Here is a 24541-nt window from a genome sequence, read left to right on the forward strand (position 1 = left end):
CTCAAAAATATAAACACAACATGTAAAGTGTTGGTCCCATGTTTCATGAGCTGAAATAAACAAAAAGCTTATTTCCCTCAAATGTTGTGCACAAATTTGTTTACATCCCTGTTGGTGAGCATTTCTTCTTTGGCAAAATAATCCATTCACCCGACAGGTGTGGCATATAAAGGAAGCTGATTAAACAGCATGATCATTACACAGGTGCACCTTGTGCTAGGGACAATAAAAGGCCACTCTAAAATGTGTAGTTTTGTCAAACAACACAATGCCACAGATGTCTCAAGTTGAGGGAGCAAGCAATTTGCATACTGATTGCAGGAATGATCACCAGTGCTGTTGCCAGAGAAAATGTATTTCTCTACCATAAGCTGCCTTCAACGTCATTTTATAGAATTTGACAACCACAGACCAAGTGTACCACACCAGCCCAGGACCTCCACATCTGGCTTCTTCACTTGCGGGACCGTCTGAGAACAGCCACCAGGCCAGATGATGAAACTGTGGGTTTGCACAACCGTTTCAGGGAAGCTCATCTGTGTACTAATCTTCCTCACCAGGGTCTTGACCTGACTGTATTTCAATGTTTTAACCGACTTCAGTGTGCAAATGCTCACGTTCGATGGCCACTGGCACGCTGGAGAAGTGTGGATAAATCCCGGTTTCAACTGTACCAGGCAGATGGCGTGTATGGGCGAGCGGTTTGCTGATGTCAATGTTGTGAACAGAGTGCCCCATGGTGGTGGTGAGGTTATGGCATGGGCAGGAATAAGCAATCGACAACAATTACAATTGCATTTTATTGATGGCAATTTGAATGCACATAGATGCTGTGACGAGATCCTGAGGCCCATTAGTTGTGCCATTCATTCGCCGCTATCACCTCGTGTTTCAGAATGATAACGCACAGCCACATGTAGCAAGGTTCTGTCCACAATTACTGGAATATGAAAATGCCCCAGTTCATCCAAGGCCTGCATACTCACCAGATATGACACCGATTGAGCATGTTTGGGACGCTCTCAATCGACGTTTACGACAGCATGTTCCAGTTCCCGCCAATATCCAGCCACTTAACACAGCCATTGAAGCGGAATAGGACAACATTCCACAGGCCACAATCAACAAAGAGATGTCACGCTGCATGAAGCTAGTGTTCACACCAGAAACTGGCTGATTTTCTGATCCATGCCCCTACTTTTTTATAGGTAAACTACATTACCAAAAGTATGTGGACACCTGCTCGTCGAACATCTAAATCGAAAATCCTGGGCATTAATATGGAATTGGTCCACCCTTTGCTGATATAACAGCATCCACTCTTCGGTGAAGGCTTTCCACTAGACGTTGGAACATTGCTGCTGGGACTTGCTTCCATTGAGCCACAAGAGCATTTGTGAGGTCGGGCACTGATGTTGGGGGACTAGGCCTGGCTCGCAGTCGGAGTTCTAATTCATCCCAAAGGTGTTTGATGGGGTTGAGGTCAACACTCTGTGCAGGCCAGTCAAGTTCTTCCCCACTGATCTCGACTAACCATTTCTGTATGGACCTTGCTTTGTGCACGGGGGCATTGTCATGCTGAAACAGCAAAGGGCCTTCCACAAACTGTTGCCACAAAGTTGGAAGCACAGAATCGTCTAGAATGTAGTGGAAAGCTAATAATAATCAAGCTAGAATAATCAAGAATGTCATTGTATGCTTCACTGAAGATAAGGGGCCAGTCTGTCAGACTGCCAGATGGTGAAGGGTGATTCATCACTCCGGAGAACTCGTTTCCACTGCTCCAGAGTCCAATGGCGGCGTGCTTTACACCATTCCAGCTGGCGCTTGGCATTGCGCATGGTGATCTTAGGTTTGTGTGCGGCTGCTTGGCCATGGAAACCCATTTCTGACCAAGCTGACTCCACACTCCAAGACTGCTTCCATCACGTGGACTGGGATATGTTTCGTATTGCGTCAGATAACAACATTGACGAATACGCTGATTCCGTGTGCGAGTTCATTAGAACGTGCGTTGAAGATGTCGTTCCCATAGCAACGATTAAAACATTCCCTAACCAGAAACCGTGGATTGATGGCAGCATTCGTGTGAAACTGAAAGCGCGAACCACTGCTTTTAATCAGGGCAAGGTGACTGGTAACATGACCGAATACAAATAGTGCAGCTATTCCCTCCGCAAGGCTATCAAACAAGCCAAGCTTCAGTAGAGAGACAAAGTAGAATCTCAATTCAACGGCTCAGACACAAGAGGTATGTGGCAGGGTCTACAGTCAATCACGGACTACAAGAAGAAAACCAGCCCAGTCACGGACCAGGATGTCTTGCTCCCAGGCAGACTAAATAACTTTTTTGCCCGCTTTGAGGACAATACAGTGCCACTGACACGGCCTGCAACAAAAACATGCGGACTCTCCTTCACATTAAAACGTGTTAACCCTCGCAAGGCTGCAGGCCCAGACGGCATCCCCAGCCGCGCCCTCAGAGCATGCGCAGACCAGCTGGCCGGTGTGTTTACGGACATGTTCAATCAATCCCTATACCAGTCTGCTGTTCCCACATGCTTCAAGAGGGCCACCATTGTTCCTGTTCCCAAGAAAGCTAAGGTAACGGAGCTAAACGACTACCGCCCCGTAGCACTCACTTCCGTCATCATGAAGTGCTTTGAGAGACTAGTCAAGGACCATATCACCTCCACCCTACCTGACACCCTAGACCCACTCCAATTTGCTTACCGCCCAAATAGGTCCACAGACGATGCAATCTCAACCACACTGCACACTGCCCTAACCCATCTGGACAAGAGGAATACCTATGTGAGAATGCTGTTCATCGACTAGAGCTCGGCATTCAACACCATAGTACCCTCCAAGCTCGTCATCAAGCTCAAGACCCTGGGTCTCGACCCCGCCCTGTGCAACTGGGTACTGGACTTCCTGACGGGCCGCCCCCAGGTGGTGAGGGTAGGCAACAACATCTCCACCCCGCTGATCCTCAACACTGGGGCCCCACAAGGGTGCATTCTGAGTCCTCTCCTGTACTCCCTGTTCACCCACGACTGTGTGGCCACGCACGCCTCCAACTCAATCATCAAGTTTGTGGACGACACAACAGTGGTAGGCTTGATTACCAACAACGACGAGACGGCCTACAGGGAGGAGGTGAGGGCCCTCGGAGTGTGGTGTCAGAAAAATAACCTCACACTCAACGTCAACAAAACTAAGGAGATGATTGTGGACTTCAGGAAACAGCAGAGGGAACACCCCCCTATCCTCGATGGAACAGTAGTGGAGAGGGTAGCAAGTTTTAAGTTCCTCGGCATACACATCACAGACAAACTGAATTGGTCCACTCACACAGACAGCATCGTGAAGAAGGCGCAGCAGCGCCTCTTCAACCTCAGGAGGCTGAAGAAATTCGGCTTGTCACCAAAAGCACTCACAAACTTCTACAGATGCACAATCGAGAGCATCCTGGCGGGCTGCATCACCGCCTGGTACGGCAACTGCTCCGCCCACAACCATAAGAATTCTCCAGAGGGTAGTGAGGTCTGCACAACGCATCACCACACAAACTACCTGCCCTCCAGGACACCTACACCACCCGATGTTACAGGAAGGCCATAAAGATCATCAAGGACAACAACCACCCGAGCCACTGCCTGTTCACCCCGCTATCATCCAGAAGGCGAGGTCAGTACAGGTGCATCAAAGCTGGGACCGAGAGACTGAAAAACAGCTTCTATCTCAAGGCCATCAGACTGTTAAACAGCCACCACTAACATTGAGTGGCTGCTGCCAACACACTGACTCAACTCCAGCCACTTTAATAATGGGAATTGATGGGAAATTATGTAAAATATATCACTAGCCACTTTAAACAATGCTACCTAATATAATGTTACATACCATAGATTATTCATCTCATATGCATACGTATATACTGTACTCTATATCATCTACTGCATCCTTATGTAATACATGTATCACTAGCCACTTTAACTATGCCACTTTGTTTACATACTCATCTCATATGTATATACTGTACTCGATACCATCTACTGTATCTTGCCTATGCTGCTCTGTACCATCACTCATTCATATATCTTTATGTACATATTCTTTATCCCCTTACACTGTGTATAAGACAGTAGTTTTGGAATTGTTAGTTAGATTACTTGTTGGTTATTACTGCATTGTCGGAACTAGAAGCACAAGCATTTCGCTACACTCGCATTAACATCTGCTAACCATGTGTATGTGACAAAAAAAATTTGATTTGATTTGAAGCACCTGGTGAACAGTTATTGTGCTGAGTTGCTTACAGAGGCAGTTTTGAACTCGGTAGTGAGTGTTGCAACCGAGATCAGACAATTTTTACGCGCTACATGCTTCAGCACTCAACGGTCCTATTCTGTGAGCTTGTGTGGCCTACCATTTCGCGGCTGAGCCACTGTTGGTCCTAGACATTTCCACTTCACAATAACAGCACTTGCAGGTGACAGGGACAGCTCCAGCAGGGCAGAAATCTGACGAACTGACTCGTTGGACAGGTGCCACGTTGAAATTCACTGAGCTCTTCAGTAAGGCCATTCTATTGCCAATATTTGTCTATGGAGATTGCATGGCTGTGTGCTCGATTTTATTCACCTGTCAGCAACGGGTGTGACTGAAGTTCATAAAAATTAATTTAAAAAATCCTACAATGTGATTTTCTGCATTTTTTTTCTAATTTTGTCTGTCATAGTTGAAGTGTACCTATGATGAAAATTACAGGCCTCTCTCATCTTTTTAAGTGGGAGAACTTGCACAATTGGTGGATGACTAAATACTTTTTTCCCCCCACTGTATACTATATACACAAAAGTATATGTGACCAAGAGATGCATATCAGTATTCCCAGTCATGTGAAATCCATAGATTAGGGCCTAATGAATTTATTATGTATCTCAGTAAAATCTTTGAAATTGTTGCAGGTTGCGTTTATAATTTTTGTTCAGTGTAGAAAACCATTATTATGCTAAGCAGTGCAGTAACTCAAACCATCAATATGTCTGGGTTACATGTTACAGTGAAACACAAGACAATACACAAACATGGCTGAAAATGGTGGGGAGATGACGTGTTCCTCAGAAATCGCTTTACAATTAACATCCAATAGGTCGCTTTGCCTGGTTCTTACATTTAAACATATCCAGACTTTGGACAACACATCCAAAATATTTACATTTATTGGTCATGTTTTATCCCTTACTATGGTGTACGTGTAGTTACTCTTTCCTTTAAGACATGTTCTTTTCTGTTTAAATAAATGTTTATAGCATTCCAAACATTTTGTATGAGAGTATGTGTGGTCCTGTCAGCACCTAGTGTGGTGTAATGTGGGCAAGGTGTGTGTGTGTGGGTGTGTTTGTGGACGCATATGTGCATGCATTTGTGTGTGCATGCATTTCTCTGTGTGCGATGTGGCTTCCTGCAGGAACACCCATGGCTAGGTAAGGCCACATGTGATATTGTTGAAATGGAGTAACAACTGAAGCAGATACAAACAAGCAGAGCTCCACCCTGGATGTTCCTTCAACACCAGAGCTGCTTGAATGTAAAGGTATAGTTGCAGATCTGGTCTGTGTCCCAAATGATACCCTATTCCCTATGTAGTGCACTACTTTTAACCAGGGTAGTGCACTACATAGGGAATAGGGTGCCATTTGGGATGTAGCACTACACCATGACCTGCTGGAGCCACAGTGGCCCTTGAGACTATACTAGGGTCACAGCCCTGACTCCTTTTGGCTCACCAAGATACTTTCAAACACATGTTACAGATGTAGGATCTTCATTTGAGCCAGTTTGCTACAGCAGAAAAAGAATCCTGAAGCAACAGGAAATGTGAATATTTATGTAGATTTAATTAATGGACATTTTATTTAGGATTTGTCTGACATTTTAAAGAAGAAATTACAAACTACAATTTTGCATTTACTGCCATGCAGGAAAATTCTCACCAACAAGAGTGATCAAATTAAGATCCTCCATCTGTATTATCACAAGATAATTTTATAACACAGCATGCATTTAACATTTACCTTACCTGAAACAATTCTATGGACACACAACAAAGAATTGAACATGTGGAAAATGTCATTTAAATAACCATGCAATCTAATAAGCCAAACATTGTTTCTTCAACAAGGTAATAGGGTTTCACTCCAAATAAAATGGTCTCACACCATAAAAATAATTATGTTATCACTGTTGTAAATGCATTCTCTACTAAGTGATACTTCAGCATGTTTCAGCATTTGCTAATTTCCCCATAGGACTGTAACTCAAAGCACCATAAAATGTGTGGAAACAATTGTGTGTATTAAGAGGCCTATATAAAAGTAAACAAAACCCAAACACACTGGGTTTACACCCATTATTCACCTATTATTATTTATACATGTATATCTACTTAGATCTGATTTGAGAATTAGATTTGACTCTTTGTAACAGCTCTCCCTTGTGGTAAGCCTGGGGAATTGCTAGATTCATATTTTGTCTCGGCCAGTGAGACAGGGCTGTTACTACCGTTTAAACCCCATAAGATCAGAAGCAGACAGGTAGCTCCATGTACCCTGCCCTGATTCTGTCTGCCTCCCTCCTACCCCCCTCCAGCCTGTGGGGCTGCCTGCCTGTCTGACACATGGATGATGAGGAGGGGATGAGAATTCCTGCCTGCTGTGGCTGGTAGCAGCTTCCGCTGGCTCTGGGAAATCAGTTGAACTGGAGGCATCCTGTGAATCCCAGAACGGGAGTAAATCATCCTTAACTAGCCCCCTCACACACCACATTGCGCCCAGGCCAGAAAACCAGCCATGTGTTTCGCTTCCCCAGCCTTGTGTGTGTGTCTGTGTGTGTGCGCGTGTGTTTGTGTACGTACATTTGTGCATGTGCTAGCATACGCGTGTTTGTGTGGGCGCGCACACGTGTGTGTGCAGCTGGATCCATCTTTCTCTCCAAACCCCTAGAACAATACTCCCCCTCCTACACAAAACTATTTCACAGAAAACAGGGAGACTTTTAAATAGGGGCCTGACAGTCGGCCTAATGGAGACAGTGACTGAGTCCCAAATGGCACCCTATTCCCTGCATAGTGCACTACTTTTGACTAGAGCATTAGCCTTACCTCCTAGTACAGATGACCTGGTCACATCATACAGTGAAGGTAACGTCACACACAGCAGGGATGAATAACACACATTTGACGTGAAGACACTTTTAGTAGGTTTCATAAGACCCCGGTCATCCCAATTGTTTCCACAGTGCTGTATTTAAAGACGGTTGTTTGGAAGTAACGACGCTCATATACAGTACTGTAACACACAGACAATTTGATATACAGAACTGACCGTATGTTATGTTTTTCTTTCAAAGGATCAAACTAGATATGTGAAAACACATGAATGTAAATGATGACACTTCAACAAGACATAGCAAAAGCTATGTAGAAAACTGTGATGTAATTTATTTGGATATGCTGACATGCCAAGGTCTGACGTTTTGCTTTGTATACTGCTGTATATGTCACAGAGCATATACGGTGCCTTCAGAAAGTACTCACACCCCTTGACTTTTCCCACATTTTGTTGTGTTACAGCCTGAATTTAAAATATATTACATTGACATTTTGTGTCACTGGACTACACAACTTATCCCATAACGTAAAAGTGGAATCATCTTTTTTGAATTTTTTACAGATTAATGTAAAAAAAAAGTAAAAGCTGAAATGTTTTGCCAATGGGTATTCAACCCCTTTGTCATGGCAAGCCTAATAAAGTTCAGGAGTAGAAATGTGCTTAACAAGTCATATAATACGTTGCGTGCTAAAAAAGCATGCTCAAAAGGTGAATCTTAATTGAAATAGCATTTTAAAGGCACAGTCAACTTAATCTGTGTACGGGAAACCAGTCCTATATAATTTTGCTCTTCTCCTCACTGTATGCGTTCCTTATTGTTCAGTCAGATGTAAAAGTTGGCGCTGCAGTGGATAGTAGCCCTGCTATGGGCTCCTGACCAATTCTGCTATTTTGTGTGTGTTTTTTTTAGGCTGATCTTAACTTTTTTTGTACATAATGTCTCCGCCATCATTTCTTATGACCGAAAACATCTTTTGGACATCAGAACAGCGATCACTAACCTCGACTTGCATGAACATTTTCACTTCAACGAGTCGACAGCTCTGCACGTTCTGCTTAATCCGGACCAGGCCCTAATCCCCTGGACTCGTAAAAGGAAGCAACGATGAAAGAGAGGCAGGTGATGCGACATTGGCGAGAAAATAGACCAACAGACTGGAAGAGCTCCGTTCGAGACTATCCTATCAATGGGACCTGAAACACTAATATTATATTCTTCTCAGAGTCGTGACTGAACAAGGACAATATACATCTCAATGGTTTTTCCATGCATTGTCAAGGTAAAGGGAGGAGGGGTGTGTCTCTTTGTTAACAACAGCTGGTGTGCGATCTCTAATGTTAAGGAAGTCTCAAGGTTTTGCTAGTCTGAGTTAGAAAACCTCATGATAAGCTGCAGACCATACTATTTACCATGATGGCACTAAGACCGCACTCAACAAGCTGGATAGGGCAATAAGCATATAAGAAAATGCACATCTAGAGGCGGCGTTTCTCATGTCCGGTGATTGTAATGCAGGGAAACTGAAATCTGTTTTACCAAATTTTTACCAGCATGTCACCTGTGCAACTAGAGGAAACAAAACTAGATTTATTTTACTCCTACAAGGCCCTCCCTTTGGCAAATCAGACCATAACTCTATCCTGCTTCCTACTTACAAGCAAAACATTTGTCTCCATATTATGTATAGTCCCGATAAGCTACCAAATAAAGGATTAAGAATAGCCCATATTAATATATGTAGCCTTAGAAACAAGGTTATTGAAATCAATAACTTGCTAACATCAGATAACATTCATATATTGGCCATCTCTGAAACTGATTTAATTCCTTTGATGACACAGCAGTTGCAATACAGGGATATAACATTACAGAAATGCCTTTGGGGGAGGTGTTGCTTTACATGTTCAGAGCCATATTCCTGTTAAGTTTAGAGAACATCTCTTGTCAAATGTTGTGGTTGCAAGTTTTCCTGCCTCATCTAAAGCCTCTTCTTTTGCGGTGCTGATATAGGCCACCAAGTGCTAACAGTCAGTATTTTAATGTTATGTGTGAAATGCTTGATAATGTGTGTGATTTTAAATGAACATTTCTAACATTTTCTACTTTGGATTCATCATCTTCAGCACCACCCCAGCATCAACAAGTGAAAATGGCGCGTTTCTATGTTTTGTAGTAAAAAATATAGAGGAAGATCAGTGTTTCCAATGATGCACACTGATGATGTCATTGGAAACACTTATTTCCTCAATCTTTTTTTAATACAAAACATAGAAATGCGCAATTTTCACATTTGGTGATGTTGGGGAGGTGCTGATGATGTTGAGTATTTTTTACATTTCCATTTAACAGAGGTCTATTTTCAGGGTGAACATTGACTGGTTAGCAATTAGCTGTCCTCTCAAGACAAAGCTTCGAACTGTGACTAATGCCTGTAATATGATCCAGGTTATCACTCAACCAACTAGAGTGCATACCAAATAGTGTTGGATTTGTGATTTGCTCCAAAACAATATAATTTTTCCTTTGGCTGTGGTGACCATAACATTCTGGACAAAGGTTGGGCCTAAAGTAATTTACAAGAGATCACACAACATGTTCTCTCAACACTTTTGTTGAAGATGTAAAACATGTATGTTGGTCTGATGTGTATGAGGAAGTGAATCCGAATGCTGCACTGGAAGTATTAAAAACAATATTCATGCCAACTGTTGACAAGCATGCACCTCTTAAGAAACTAACTGTGATAACTGTTAGACCCTCCTGTATTGATGATGAATTGATCAATTGTATGGTACAAATAAATTATGCAAAAGAGATGGCAAGCAAGTCAGGCTGCTCAGCTGATTGGTTGACATAATACAAATTGAGAAATGTTGGACTAAACTTAACAAAAAGAAGACATTATATTACCAAACACAGATCAATGACATAAAACACAATGGAAAAACTTTGGAGTACCTTAAATCAATTTGATGGGTCATTTATTACAAAAACCTTTGATATTGGCAATCATTTCGATGACTATTTCACTTGTAAAGTGGAAAAAGTGGATGACATTGAACAGAGAACCATCATATTTTTGAGTAAAATATATAATAATGAAAGAGAAGAATTGCTGTTTTGAATTTCCTCAAGTTATTGTGGGAGAGGTGCAAAACATATTGTTATTCATCAATAATGATAAGCCACCAGGTATAGACAAATTTGATGGGAAACTATTGAGAATGGTAGCAGACTGTATTGCCACTCCTATTTGCTTTATCTTTAACCAAAGTCTAAATGAGAATGTCTCCACAGGTGTGGAAGGAAGCTAAGGTAATTCCACTACCTTAACATTGTAAAACACCCTTTGCTGGCTCTAACAGCTGCACAATCTGTTTGCTGACTGTTCTTAGTAAACTGATGGAGAGGGTTGTGTTTAACCAAATACAATGCTATTTTCAGAGAACAAGTTAACTACTGACTCAGCATGAACATAAAGGGCACTCAACTTGTACTGCACTGACTCAGATGACTGATGATTGGTTAAAATAAATTGATAATAAGACAATAGTTGGAGCTGTATTGTTAGATTTCAGTGCAGCCTTTGATGTTATTGATCATAAATAGTTATTGTAAAAAACTTTACATCACCTCCCATCACATGGAGTTATTTATCCAATTGAACTCAGAGAGTGTTTTCAATGGAAGCTTCTCCAACATCAAATACGTACAATGCGGTGTCCCTCAGGGCAGCTGCCTTGGGCCGTTACTCTTCTCTATTTTTTACAAATGATTTGCCACTGGTCTTACACAAAGCTAGAATGACTATGTATGCAGATGATTCCACACTCTACATGTCAGCACCCAAAGCTAGTGAGCTCATGGAAATTCAAAATAAGAAGTTACAGTCAGTATCGGTGATAAATAATAAACTGGTCTTAAATACATCTAAAACAAAAAGCATTGTATTTGGTTCAAAACATTTTAAGACCTCAACTGGAGTTGAACATAAAAGTTGTGCCCATTGAGCAAGTTGATGAAGTTAAACTCCTAGGTACAAAATTGGATGGTAAATTATCACGGGCAAGTCATACTGACAAAGTTGTTGAGAAGATGGGGAGGGGTATGTATGCTATTAATAGATGTTCTGTGTTTTTGACACAAAAATCAACTGCTCTAGTTGTTCAGGCTCTGGTCTTGTCCCCATCTTGATTACTGTCTGGTAATATAGTCAAGTTCAGCAAAGAAAGACCTAGCAAAGCTGCAGCTGGCTCAAAACAGAGCAGCATGCCTTGCCCTTAATCCTTAAGAGTCTATTGATGCCCCCAAGCCTCCGTCAGTTGAAGCTAGAGATATGTTTTTTTTTGCATGGGCTGTGTCTCAATCCACCGCATCCTCCTATATGTCGACCTTCCACATCTACGGTGGAACCCGTTACTGTTTTTTTTTAAATGTATGGAGGGATTTTTGTGCCCAGAAAACAAAAATGTTTCCTGAGCTTTGTTATATCGCCTAGATTTGTTATGCCTAAATTATCTACGGTATGACCATCTTAAAACAATCCTCTCCAATTACTCAAACAAATAGTTTACCTTAAAAAAATTGATTAAACAGCAACTCCTGGAACGGTGGAACAAACAAACAAACATTTTTGGGAGAGACGAAGGTTGAAAGTCATGCGTCCTCGGATACACAACCCAACCAAGCCACACTGCTTCTTAACACAGCGCACATCCAACCCGGAAGCCAGCCGCACCAATGTGTCGGAGGAAACACCTAGCAACCTTGGTTAGCGTGCACTGCGCCCGGCCCGCCACAGGAGTCGCTGGTGCGCGATGAGTCAAGGATATCCCTACCGGCCAAGCCCTCCCAAACCCGGACAACTCTGGGCCAATTGTGCGTCGCCCCACGGACCTCCCGGTCGAGCACAGCCTGGGTCTCTGGTGGCACAGCTGGCGCTGCAGTACAGCGCCCTTAAACACTGCGCCACCCGGGAGGCCCTCACACACCATTTTTTGTTGTATTGTTTGAATTTATGTTTTGGTATTGTTTGTATATCGTTGTATTTGAAATTGTCCTTGTCAGTGTATCAGTGTTTTTTACTTTGTGTTTTGTATTTTTTTGTGGACCCCTGGAAGAGCAGCTGCTGCTTCTGCAAAAGCTAAAGGGGATCCAAATAAACAAATAAACCAGTGATGGATGTGGATGCTAAGACACAGGACTGTTACGCTAACACAGACTGGAATATGTTCCAGGATTTATCTGATGGCATTGAGCAGTTTACCACATTCGTCACTGGCTTCATTAATAAGTGCATCAACGACTTCGTCCCCACAGTAACCGCATGTACATACCAATCAGAAACCATGGATTACAGGCAATATCCGCACTGAAATAAAGGTTATGGGAAGGCCCCAAAAAATTGTCAAAGACGGCAAGCGATACCGGAGAGCCAACTCAAGGTCCAAAAGGCTCCTTAACAGTTTCTACCCCCAAGCCATAACACTGCTGAACAATTACTCAAATGGCCACTTGGTATATTTACATTGACCCCCCTTTGTTTTTACATTGCTGCTACTTGCTGTTTATTATTTATGCATAGTTATTATCTATGCACCTCAACTAACATGTACCCATGGACATTGACTTGGTACCGGTATATATCCACGTTATTGTTATTTTATTGTGTTACTTTTTATTTATTTATTGAACTGCATTGTTTTTTAAGGGCTTGTAAGTAAGAATTTCATGATAAGCTGTTGTATTCGGCGCATGTGACAAATAAAATGTGATTTGATTTCTAGCGCTGCCATTTTCAAGGAGTGGGACACTAATCCAGATGTTTATAAGACATACTACTATGACCTCTGACGAGCCATCAAACAGGCGAAGCGTTAATACAGAACTAAGATCGAATCCTACTACAATGACTGATGCTTGACAGATGTGGCAGGGCTTGCAAACTATACGGGATTACAAAGGATAACCCAGCGATGAGCTGCCCAGTGACACAAGCCTACCAGATGAGCTAAATGTCTTCTGTGCTCGCTTCGAGGCAAACACTGAACCATGCATGAGAGAAATAGTGATTACGTACGTCTGTGTGATCTTATTCTCCGTAGCTGATGTGAGTAAGACCTTTAAACAGGTTTACATGTGCAAGGCCGCGGGGCCAGACTTAATACCAGGACACGTACTCAGAGCATGCACTGACCAGCTGGCAAGTATTTTCACTGACATTTTCAACCTACCTCTGAGCCGTTCTGTTATAGCAACTTGTTTCAAGCAGAGCACCATAGTCCCGGTGCCCAATAACGGCAATGCAACCTGCCAAAAGGAATAACTATGACTACAGCTCAACATTCAAACCCTTCAAAGCTCATCACCAAGCTCAGGACCCTGGCACTGAACACCTCCCTCTGCAACTGGATCCTGCACTTTCCGACGGGCCACCCCCAGGTGGTGAGGGTAGGCAACAACGCATTCGCCATGCTGATCATCCACACGGGGGCCCCTCAGGTGTGTGTACTTAGTCCCTTCTTGTACTCTCTCCAACAACATCAACAGGTTTGCTGACGACACAACGGTGGCAGGACTGATTACCGATGAGGCAGCCTATAGGGAGGAGTTCAGAGACCTGGCATTGTGGTGCAAGGACAACAACCGCTCCCTCAATGTCAGCAAGACAAAGCAGCTGATCTTGGACTACAGGAAACGGGGAGGCGAGCACGCCCTCATCCCCATCGATGGGGCTGTAGTTGAGCGGGTCGAGAGCTTTAAGTTCCTCTGTGTCCACATCACTAAGGAATTATCAAGATCCACACACACAGTTGTGAAGAGGGCACGACAGAGCCTCTTCCCCTCAGGAGGTTGAAAAGATTTGGCATTGGCCCTCAGCTCCTCAGCTCTACCGCTGCAGCATTGAGAGCATCTTGACTGGCTGCAACACCGCTTGGTACGGCAACTGCAAGGCACAGATTTTATTCACCTGTCAGCAACTGGTGTGGCTGAAATAGCTGAATCCGCTCATTTTAAGGGGTATCCACATACTTTGTATATATAGTGTACTTACACTGACACACCAATACATACATATACACTACATACAGTTGAACTCAGCAGTTTACATACACTTAGGACATCTACTTTGTGCATGACAAGTAATTTTTCCAATTGTTTACAGACAGATCACTTATAATTTACTGTATCACAATTCCATCGGGTCAGAAGTTTACATACACCAAGTTGACTGTGCCTTTAAACAGCTTAGTAAATTTAAAATGGCTTTAGAAGCTTCTGATATGCTAATTGACAATATTTGAGTCAATTGGAGGTGTATCTGTGGATGTATTTCAAGGCCTACCTTCAAACTCAGTGCCTCTTTGCTTGATATCATGGGAAAATCAAAAAAATCAGCCAAGACCTCAGAAAAACATTGTGGACCTCCACAAGTCTGGTTCATCCTTGAGAGCAATTTCCAAATGCCTGAAGGCACCACGTTCATCTGTACAAACAATAGTGTGAAGATGCTGGAGGAAACAGGTACAAAAGTATCTCTATCCAAAGTAAAACGAGTCCTGTAATCGACATAACCTGAAAGGCAGCTCAGCAAGGAAGAAGCCACTGCTCTAAAACCACCATAAAAAACCCAGACTACAGTTTGCAACTGCGCATTGGGACAAAGATCATACTTTTTGAAGAAATGTCCTCTGGTCTGATGAAAGAAAATGATAACTGTTTGGCCATAATGACCATCGTTATGTTTGGAGGAAAAAGGGGGAGGCTTGCAAGCCGAAGAACACCATCCCAACAGTGAAGCACGGGGGTGGCAGCATCATGTTGTGGGGGTGCTTTGCTGCAGGAGGGACTGGTGCACTTCACAAAATAGATGGCATCATGAGGTAGGAAAATTATGTGGATATGTTGAAGCAACATCTCAAGCCATCAGTCAGGAAGTTAAAGCTTGGTTGCAAATGGGTCTTCCAAATGGACAATGACCCCAAGCATACTTCCAAAGTTGTGGCAAAATGGCTTAAGGACAACGAAGTCAAGGTATTGGAGTGGTCATCAAAGCCCTGACCTCAATCCTATAGAAAATGTGGGCAGAACTGAAAAAGCGTGTGTGAGCAAGTAGGCCTACAAACCCGACTCAGTTACAGTATACCAGCTCTGTCAGGAGGAAGGGGACAAACCAACTTACTGTGGGAAGCTTGTGGAAGGCTGCCTGAAACGTTTGACCCAAGTTAAACAATTTAAAGGCAATACTACCAAATACTAATTGAGTTTACGTAAACTTCTTACCCATTGGGAATGTGATGAAAGAAATAAAAGCTGAAATAAATCATTCTCTCTACTATTATTCGAACATTTCACAATCTTAAAATAAAGAGTGATCCTAACTGACCTAAGACACTGAATTTTTACTAGGATTAAATGTCAGGAATTTTGAAAAACTGAGTAAATGTATTTGGCTAAGGTGTATGTGAACTTCCGACTTCAATTGTATGCCCACACAGACAACACGCGCACACATACATATTGATTCCACACACACACACACACTCACACACACACACCACATACAGTGGGGAGAACAAGTATTTGATAACCTGCAAAATCGGCAGTGTTTCCTACTTACAAAGCATGTAGAGGTCTGTAATTTATATCATAGGTACACTTCAACTGTGAGAGACTGAATCTAAAACAAAAATCCAGAAAATCACATTGTATGATTCTTCAGAAATTAATTTGCATCAACTCGTACCACTCGACATCAATTTGGTACTGGTACACCTCATATTTTTTACTTGTTATTGTTATTTACTGGTTATTTATTCCTCATGTCATTATTTCGATATACACTGCTCAAAAAAAAGGGAACACTTAAACAACACAATGTAACTCCAAGTCAATCACACTTCTGTCAAATCAAACTGTCCACTTAGGAAGCAACACTGACAATAAATTTCACATGCTGTTGTGCAAATGGAATAGACAACAGGTGGAAATTATAGGCAATTAGCAAGAGACCCCCAATAAAGGAGTGGTTCTGCAGGTGATAACCACAGACCACTTCTCAGTTCCTATGCTTCCTGGCTGATGTTTTGGTCACTTTTGAATGCTGGCAGTGCTTTCACTCTAGTGGTAGCATGAGACGGAGTCTACAACCCACACAAGTGGCTCAGGTAGTGCAGCTCATCCAGGATGGCACATCAATGCCATTGCTGTGGCAAGAAGGTTTGCTGTGTCTGTCAGCGTAGTGTCCAGAGCATGGAGGCGCTACCAGGAGACAGGCCAGTACATCAGGAGACGTGGAGGAGGCCGTAGGAGGGCAACAACCCAGCAGCAGGACCGCTACCTCCGCCTTTGTGCAAGGAGGAGCACTGCCAGAGCCCTGCAAAATGACCTCCAGCAGGCCACAAATGTGCATGTGTCTGCTCAAACGGTCAGAAACAGACTCCATGAGGGTGGTATGAGGGCCCGACGTCCACAGGTGGGGGTTGTGCTTACAGCCCAACACCGTGCAGGACGTTTGGCATTTGCCAGAGAACACCAAGATTGGTAAATTCGCCACTGGCGCCCTGTGCTCTTCACAGATGAAAGCAGGTTCACACTGAGCACGTGACAGACGTGACAGAGTCTGGAGATGCCGTGGAGAACGTTCTGCTGCCTGCAACATCCTCCAGCATCACCGGTTTGGCGGTGGGTCAGTCATGGTGTGGGGTGGCATTTCTTTGGGGGGGGCCGCACAGCCCTCCATGTGCTCGCCAGAGGTAGCCTGACTGCCATTAGGTACCTAGATGAGATCCTCAGACCCCTTGTGAGACCATATGCTGGTGCGGTTGGCCCTGGGTTCCTCCTAATGCAAGACAATGCTAGACCTCATGTGGCTGGAGTGTGTCAGCAGTTCCTGCAAGAGGAAGGCGTTGATGCTATGGACTGGCCCGCCCGTTCCCCAGACATGAATCCAATTGAGCACATCTGGGACATCATGTCTCGCTCCATCCACCAACGCCATGTTGCACCACAGACTGTCCAGGAGTTGGCGGATGCTTTAGTCCAGGTCTGGGAGGAGATCCCTCAGGAGACCATCCGCCACCTCATCAGGTGCATGCCCAGGCGTTGTAGGGAGGTCATACGGGCACGTGGAGGCCACACACACTACTGAGCCTCATTTTGACTTGTTTTAAGGACATTACATCAAAGTTGGATCAGCCTGTAGTGTGGTTTTCCACTTTAATTTTGTGTGACTCCAAATCCAGACCTCCATGGGTTGATAAATTTGATTTCCATTGATAATTTGTGCGATTTTGTTGTCAGCACATTCAACTATATAAATAAACAAAGTATTTAATAAGAATATTTCATTCATTCAGATCCAGGATGTGTTATTTTAGTGTTCCCTTTATTTTTTTGAGCAGTGTATATATATATATATATATATATATATATATATATATGTATATAGTTCTATCTTTAACTCTGTATTGTTGGAAAAGGACCCGTAAGTAAACATTTCACTGTTAGTCTAGACCTGTTGTTTACGAAGCATGTGACAAATAAAATGTAATTTGACTTGAGTCAGAGTGAGCTTTTACTCAACCAGCCTACCCAGAGGACAAAGTGGTTGGTCCTGAAAGGGCAGGTCAACCTGGCACCAAGCAGTGGTTGGAGTGCACCCGCATGCTAAATGAAGTCTCTATTCATCCCTGGCACAAAGCCTGTGTGGGTTCCCCAATGGAGAGAGGACCACCTCTCTGTCTGAACTGCCCATCTCTGCCTCTGAAAGGCCCTGTGGATGCCATGCCACAACACCCCCATTAGACACCCAAGAGACATTGCATCTCCTCCTGCTTGGCCAACCGCCTGTATACCACCACCACACAAGGAGAGAGAGAGAGAGAGAGAGAGAGAGAAAGAGAGAGAGATGGTGGCAGTGGCCAACATCCAACTCCCCGTCTGCCCAACTAGCCCGTTATCCTGTCCTCACCCCTTTTACGGGTCAAAAACAAAGGCTGTATGTAGTTATAAGGAGGATTTGCATTGAATAAAGTCATCATATTTGATGTTATATATTCAACTGGAATGCTCTTGATTTGAATGTCATGGAAAGTTCTAAATGAACGATGGTGTATTTATTAGATGAAAACCTGAAATTGACTTTAGTAAAACCACAGGCCACATGGATATTATCGAGATTGGAGACATGGGGAATATAACAAGAAATTCAGGTCTTCCCATTAAATATTTAGATAATATCTTGTTGTAACGTGGACATGTATGTGATCCAGGACTTTCCGAACAGTCCAGTTGAGCCACCCTTGTTTCTAGGATACCATACACAAAATGTATACAGTACCAGTCACACGTTTGGACACACCTACTCATTCAAGGGTTTTTCTTTATTTGTACTATTTTCTACATTGTAGAATAATAGTGAGGACATCAACACTATGAAATAACACATATGGAATCATGTAGTAAGCAAAAAAGTGTTAAACAAATCAAAATACATTTGATCATTTAAAGGTTGTTCAATATATTTTTATTATTTTTTACTTTAGTTTTGTATTTGGTAAATATTTTCTTAGCTCTTCTTGAACTGCACTGTTGGTTAAGGGCTTGTAAAGTAAGCATTTCACGGTAAGGTCTACACTTGTTGTTTTTGGTGCATGTGACAAATAAAGTTTGATATATCAGTTGCGCTTCAATTTGAGGTCCTAAACCCAGCATTAGATTGCATCCTTGTAGCTGTGTGGGCTAATATAGTCAAAATGTTTGCATTGGGCTAAGTTGAGCCAATGGCCATGGAGTAAGTTGAGCTGGTGACAAGTTGAGCAAATTGAAGTGTTTTCTTCCCAGGTGTAATGCAAGTCATTATCACTGGGACAGGAGGTAACAACAGGGTCTGGCCTATGTTAGAAGTAAAACTTTTTTATTTATTTATTTATTACAAATTCTTTGTTAGGTGTTAAGTATCTTTTAAAACATGCTTAAAAAAGTGATAGTATTGAATTGTGTTTGGGAAATAAAGATAGACATGGTTTTAAAATCATAGTGGTAATATTTAATTCATTACAGAAATGTGTAGGCGGCTTAATTTACCCTGTCCCGCGGCTCAATTTATCCAGAGTAAGTTGCGTCAAGAGACAATTTTGGACAAGCTATGTTTTCAAAACTGTAATGTTTACATTAATTCAGATTACTTCCAGTGATACACAACATCCTGAAATATATGTAGATATCTTTGTTAGAAGGAAAACAGAAGGAAAACTATATTTCCGTTGACGGAGTGACGGCTCAACTTACCCCACTCTCTCCTACAAGTGTTTTCTTTTCAGACCACTAAAACACTTATTTTAGTTGACAATAATGTTGATTGTGTTTTGGTGCAAGGCCTATATTGGTGGAAAGGTTCTATTAATCAGTGCTTGATATGCAGTCGAGTCCAGGACGGTTGGCCCCCCAAGAGGAAATGGTGGGACGTTTCCAAATCTGAAGAAGGCTAATGAGCGTGTCTGTCTAGGTAAAAGAGCTCTCTCTCTGTGGAAAATTGCCAGTCTATGGTACAAGATTGATGCTGAAAATCTGCTGGGGTAACAAGGGAGGGCAACCTAGCATGTAACTGAGGATTACAGAGGTCCTATTTTTGTATTCTGTCTTGGACCAAAAGTTGTCTTTAGAAATATTGATTAGATAAATATATAATTCAGAATTTTTCTGCAAAGAATTTTTTTTTTTTTTTTGTATAAAATCACACTTTTCTTCTTTTAAAATCGACCAATGTTGTCAATATGAATCAGAAATAATCTCCTGCTGTGTGAGTTGTCACTTGAAAACATATGCCAGTGGTCTTGTTCATCCACACTCCTTCACCTTCAGTACACTAATCACAACAGATATCCCAAAATAGCAGAAATACTCCTGTTGAAACTAAACTGCTGTCTATGACTGGGATGAAATATTTAATGGACACGAAGTGAATGACTTCATCCCCCCTCCCCTCTCTCTCTTACAGCCATTCAACAAAGCCTAACCAGCTCACTAACACAATGTCACCCCAGACAGATCAGTGGAAGATGGTAGGGTTGGACTCTGAGTAAGGCCAGCAAGGCTAGTGCAGTCTAAAAAACACTGGTTAGACCCGTGATTAGAAACCTCTCTCTGTCATACCAGGATCAGGGAGAGAGAATGCATCTCCTGATTCTCAGTAAAGGCTCTCCTTATCTCCCCTCGTGTTTGGACCCTCCTTGTCCAACCCCTGTCCCCACCCCCCAGTCCCCACTATGTCCCTTTTCTCCAGGTTGCCTGGGTGATGCCTAACAAAGCCATCATTTTACCAATTTCCACAGAAACAGGTGCTGGCACAATGGCTGCTTCCTTCTTAGCTGAAAGGGAAGGTTAGTGAGGTTCATGGGAACCCGGGCGGACAATCTCATGGCTGTCCAAGTGTCGTCCCTGGGCCTGGGCATAAAAGAAGGCTAATTTGTTGTCGCTGTTTTCCCAGGGGGTGGGAGGGGGGAGGTGGGGGAACAGTTTTCAAAACAGACCCCCTGATATCAATCTCCATGCCGATAGGTCTGTTTTTGGCAAGGGGTGGTGTCTATTTTCTTTTCTTCAACTCTGTTGCAATAGAGGACAAAAGTGGCCATGTCATGATTTCAAGATGTTTTAATTTAGCTTCTCATAGTGCCCACATCCCTGTGTGTGTGTTTTATCCAGTTTTTTGTGTGTGTTCCAATGAAAGTCTCTGATATCTGTGCTTATCTTTAACTCCACCAAAACAGAAAGCGGCGTTTGGCGCTAGAAAGTATTTGTGGGCACATTAAGAGTCGGGAGGGATAGGAGGGGGTGGGGGGTGGCTCTGCTCCTCTTGCACGGGCCTAGCAACATGTTTTGTGGGGACACAAAACCATTTGAGGGGTGTAAGCAAAGCATTTAGATTGTGCAAGAACTGTGTCATTCACTTGCAATCTTGCTAATAGTATTTATCTCAATGTGCACTGCCCAATAGAATTGATGGAACTCAATCCAATTAGAATCAAGCTCAAGGACGGGGCTGTCACAGGTTTATTTATGCAACACAAAATATATTCCGAATATTTTTCAATATATCTGAATCGATGGATACAATAATGAGCTATAGTGGAAAGAGGTTGGGTGTCAGAAATGCGCATGTTGCAAGCCCACACTTCACTTTTTGTATGTTTTATCATACCGTCTGGATTCCTCAACACCTCTCAACAATGAGACAGGGTTGTGCTCATCTGCATCACAAATGGCACACTATTCCCTATATAGTGCACTGCTTATGACCAGAACCGTGGTCATAAGCAGTTTACAATATAGGGAAGAGGTTGCCATTTAGGATGCATCCCTAGCCTGAGGTGACACTGTGCCAGTCTGTAGGGGTTACGGTTACACCGTCTCTGACCCAGACAAATGTAGCCAGCAGGCAGTAATCCAACAGGTTGGTACTTGGGCTAAATGGAGCAGCACCGTGGAGGGTGGGCTTTAGTCAATGAAACATCAAAGAAACTAATATCTAATATCCCCAGTGATTGACAAGGCAGCTTTGAAGCCATTCTAAAATAACATTTGTAGTGTAGAGAGAGACAGCTTGGAAAACTGGCATAGAGAATGACCTGAGAAAACATTCCATTGACCTATGAAAACAGTCTTCAATCAATAAATCAAAATCTATAAACACAAATCCATTTCTTAAATACCTAATTAGGGTAACGCAATGCCAAAACCATGTCATTTAGTTTAAATATATATTTGTACGTGCGTGTGTGAATTTATGTGTGGCTGTGTCTTAGGTGACATCCACCCACACAGGCAGGAGATGAGCGGGACCATGTTTGCCCAGTTGGGGGTTGCAATGTTGCTGTTTTCACCCTGATCTCATCTTCTCCAAAGCAGCAAGACTTCCAAAAGTCCATTTGAGCCACTGGCTGCAGTGTATTGCAGGCACTAAAACATTCCACAAATGGTATAATAAGACATTGGCACAAGAGGCTTAGGACTGGGGGAGAGAGCAGGGATCGGTGGGCTTGTAAACCACTCTGTAAACATTCCATTGAAAGATGGAAGAATGCAAGCTCATAAGAGCTCTATTCAGTCAGCCGGGATCACTGTCAGTCAGCCGCTCAGAGGAAGGGGGAGGGAGAACACAAAACACACACGCCCACAGGAACACACAGATAGCGAGCGCACAGCACACTTGGAGGGAAACAGACAAAGGCACGCACGCTTTATCTCAGGAGCCATGGCTAAAAGGGATGCAAAACACATTTATCAGTACCAGACACACTGGTGAAGATTGTTTTACCACACACATACACACAGATGCCAAAAAATGTCTGTAACCTGTACCCACACACAAGTACGCGCATAAACAGAAACACACACACACACACATTTTTTTCTAACTATGGGAAATAAGTAACCCCTAAATAAAGTTTGCTGTAATTGTCTTTATAATCCCATCAAATTTACATCTTCATACAGCTGAATCTCATCTCGTAGCAGGAAACCACTTGTGGTAAAGGATTGTGCTTTATATCCATTGACTAGTCTTTGGCCTGCGTCTCATGCTCAGCCCTGTCGTTCTCCCCCCAAAATTGACATGCTATGAATGTTCAACTCCACTTGATGGCGATAAGGAGTTCATAGAAAAATTAAGTTTTGATCCAAGGTGATGTATCACTTCTCATCCACCAGAGGTCAATGTTTCTCTGTATATCAGTCCCAACAAGCTGACTTCAACACAGATAAAGATTACTAATATTGTAATGATCTGGCTAGATCATAAAGGAACAATTGTCCAGACAGAGGATTGAGTTTACGAATTCCCGAGTTTTTTTTTACCCAACAGAGGCTACTGTTTGGCCGTAGCCCAAGCCAAATAAATCAAGGATACCCGTATAAAACAACCGTGACCATCTCTTGTGAAGACCAGACGTAAGAGAGAGAACAATGGCTAAACATGGTCTTAAACTTGAGATGCGCCACCCCCCCGCCCTCAATGTGGAATATAGAAAGGCATGTGAAATCACATAATGTACAATGAGAGAAATGATGGAATCAGCAGTGGTCAGATATGTTGCTCATTGACGACTATAGTTCAAGACAGCTGACAGGCATACCTCAGGACTTTCCTGCTGACCATCAGATGGTATGCTTTCATCATGTGCATTGCCTCACATGGACACTGACTGACTGAGTGGCTAGTGTGTTTGTTAGTGTGGTGTCCCCCTGTGGTTGCCATAACAAGTCAGACAACCAGGGTATTTCTCAGTAATGAGGAAATCCTTGGTGTCTCACTCAGTTGAATGCCTTCCATCTATTCTAGTCTGACCATGAAGGCTGAGACATCCAGTAAAAATGTATTAGCTTTTAATGTGCCATGAAAACAACCAGTCATGATTTTTCATGCGATTGTCAAACAAATCACTTCAAAAAGTAGGTTACCTTTGCACCGTTCATTCCAAAATAATTCCATCATCCGAACAGTGCACTGTGCACCAGCCAACATTCCTTCAATACACAAGTGGCTGAAACTATCTAAAGGAGGGGGTATTCAACCTGATAATTAATTGCACCCACCTGTTGTCCCAGGTCTAAATCAGTCCCTGATTAGAAGTGACAGTTTCCCTATGTCTTACTATAAGCTGCCCATGACATGCCATACTCTTTGGCCAGACAGTATCAGATACACGGCCTACACACAAATACAGTAGGCTTTACATGTCCTCTGCTTCGACAACGATGGAAGTATTATCCTCAGTCTTTTTACTAAAGAAATGCGTTAACTTGAACTTTCTGTTAAAATTAAATATTTGTAATTTTTTTGCTCTGAAAATATCTCATTGCTCTGAAAGCACCTCCAAATCATCTTAATTGAAATAAAAGGTTTGCTATCATATCACGTGAAACAATGCACAGGAGCTATGTCAGGGTGGAATATTATATTATTATGGAATATATATTATTATTCTTTTTAAACTTAACCTTTATTTTCATATTATGAAATATGCTTAATGTATATGTATGGAAATACATTATTATTTGGCTGTATGGATACATTTTGTTGGTCAACTATGTGGCATCATTACCCTGGGTGCAGTGGCCAGGGAAACTCCCCCCTCCCCATTTACTTTGCAACTTTGAAGCTTCCCGCAGATTTTTGCTGCTGCCGAACTAACCTGCTGAAGCAAGACAGAATGAGTTGTAACTAGTTCCCTAACCACAAAGTCATAAACCCCACATTTTTCTATATATTCTCTTGTGATTTTAAACTTAACAAGAACCTTAACATCACAGACACTGCTAACCTTATAACCTTAATCTTAAATTAAGACCAAAAAGCAAATGT

General features: G+C 42.6%; 1 protein-coding gene across 1 annotated transcript in view; it reads right to left on the minus strand.

The window, feature by feature from the left end:
* Nucleotides 1-23706, minus strand: part of eif2b3 (eukaryotic translation initiation factor 2B, subunit 3 gamma) — a 96708-nt gene extending 73002 nt beyond the window's left edge. The window contains exon 1 of the mRNA XM_042307943.1: nt 23638-23706. The gene's annotated coding sequence lies outside the window, so the exon portion shown is untranslated. The remainder of the gene's footprint in view (nt 1-23637) is intronic.
* Between the last annotated feature and the right edge of the window lie 835 nt (nt 23707-24541).

Source organism: Oncorhynchus tshawytscha, linkage group LG28 (genome assembly GCF_018296145.1).
Source record: "Oncorhynchus tshawytscha isolate Ot180627B linkage group LG28, Otsh_v2.0, whole genome shotgun sequence".
NCBI lineage: Eukaryota > Metazoa > Chordata > Actinopteri > Salmoniformes > Salmonidae > Oncorhynchus > Oncorhynchus tshawytscha.